Here is a 1,723-nt window from a genome sequence, read left to right on the forward strand (position 1 = left end):
ATGTTTTTAATTTGTAGAGCATAGTTTTACTCTCCTGAATGAAGTTAAAAGCTCTATATATCTCACCACCCACGAATGGAGGCCTTGCGGCGCACTCCCCTGATGCCTGATCTGAACTGACTCCTAGCCACTAACCATCTAAAACTATTTTGGGAGAAAAGTTTTCAACCGCCCGTGAGCAGTTGCAGTAAGCTCTGAGTCGGTGATTATTCTACTAAGGGATCGTTGGGCAACGGGGAGCCGCGGGGATAAGGGCGTCATAGGTGGGTTAACTAAGGTCGTCCCGTCGTCCCTCTAATAGGTCCGCGGCCAGGATGAAAGTGACACATTCCCGATTAGAGCTCTTTCCCTAACCGTGTGAAAAAGGACAACCCAACTTACCCACTTCTCCTCGGTCCAGTCGGCCTCGCTACCTGACCAGCTACAGCTCGGAGTTGGTGGGACGGGGGATGTGGGGACTTTTCCATCCGCCTCTTTCCCGAGTTCGCTCCCCTCACCGCCATCATCTTGCTGCTGCCCCTCCTCCTCCCCTTCTTCACGCAGGTCGTACAGCGCCCGCCCTCCGTCTCTCTCCTCCTCGATGGAGCGCGAGTCACTCTTGGAGTCCGAGTACGTCGCTGCGCCGACCGAAACACGATACAAGCAATGTCTGATTTTTTTTTAAAGATAGGGGAAAACTTCGAGGAACTCCTTTAGTTTGAGGTAAGCTCCGCGGATTCTGAGGAAGTCTCCTCAAGAAATGAGGAAAATTCACACACTTTTTGAGGAGATTTCTACAAAATCTAAGAGTTTTCCTCAGTACATCAAATGGGTTTTTCTCAAAGGTTTTCCTTTTTCTAAAGAAAAAAAAGGGTCAGACATTGTTTTGACCGTGAAACGCTGATAGAATCAACATTTTTATTACGACGCCTCCCTCACCCAGAGAAGTGTCCCCGGAGTCGCCGCTGCTCCTCCTGCTCGTGGCAGAGCTGGACCCCGTCGTCCAGGTGCTGGAGGAGCCCGAGGAGGTGGTCTGGGTCCCCGTCAGGGTCCCCGAGGAGCGTCGGGACGAGCCGCCCCCGCTCGACCCCCGTGACGCCCGGGACCCGGAGGAGTCGTGTGAGCCAGAGTTGAGAGTCGACGTGGCGGACGGCCGCCTCCCGCTGACGCCGCTGCCCCCCTCCCCAGTGGAGGCGACCACGGACACGACCCTTACGACGGGGTTCCGTATCACAGACCTGCAGGCACCAGGCAATGCAAACGCAACATATTCGGGAATTTTGGGTCATTAATATGAATGGAATGACTTCTAGATTTAAAAATCAATCTCAATTAGATTATCCCATTCATATTTCTTTAAACACCGGAAAATCCCCCCCCCAAAAAAAAATAATATAATTTATCAAAATGTAAAGTTTTTATGCCCTGCCTTGCACGGTGCAGTGGTGGGGGCTCCGGTGGGGCCGAAACGGACTGCAAGGATGGGGCGGCGGCGGGCACCGCCTCCGCGGACCCGGTCGGCCCGGGGAGTACTTCCGGAGGAGCCGACGACAACACGGGCCCTGCGTGCGAACCAACGTTAAAGTTAGATGGGTTCCGAAGAAAAAAAAATCACACAGTAAAATGGGTATATCCTGCATTCATTGCTTACCGCATCACCGAAAAACCCTCCATTGTAAGCGTCCGCGAGCGGCGGGGTCGGCCAGCCCGCAGCGCACGGGTGGCCGATGGTGGCCTACCTACC

This window comes from Frankliniella occidentalis, unplaced genomic scaffold (genome assembly GCF_000697945.3).
Source record: "Frankliniella occidentalis isolate FOCC.00 unplaced genomic scaffold, Focc_3.1 Scaffold20, whole genome shotgun sequence".
NCBI classification, from domain to species: domain Eukaryota; kingdom Metazoa; phylum Arthropoda; class Insecta; order Thysanoptera; family Thripidae; genus Frankliniella; species Frankliniella occidentalis.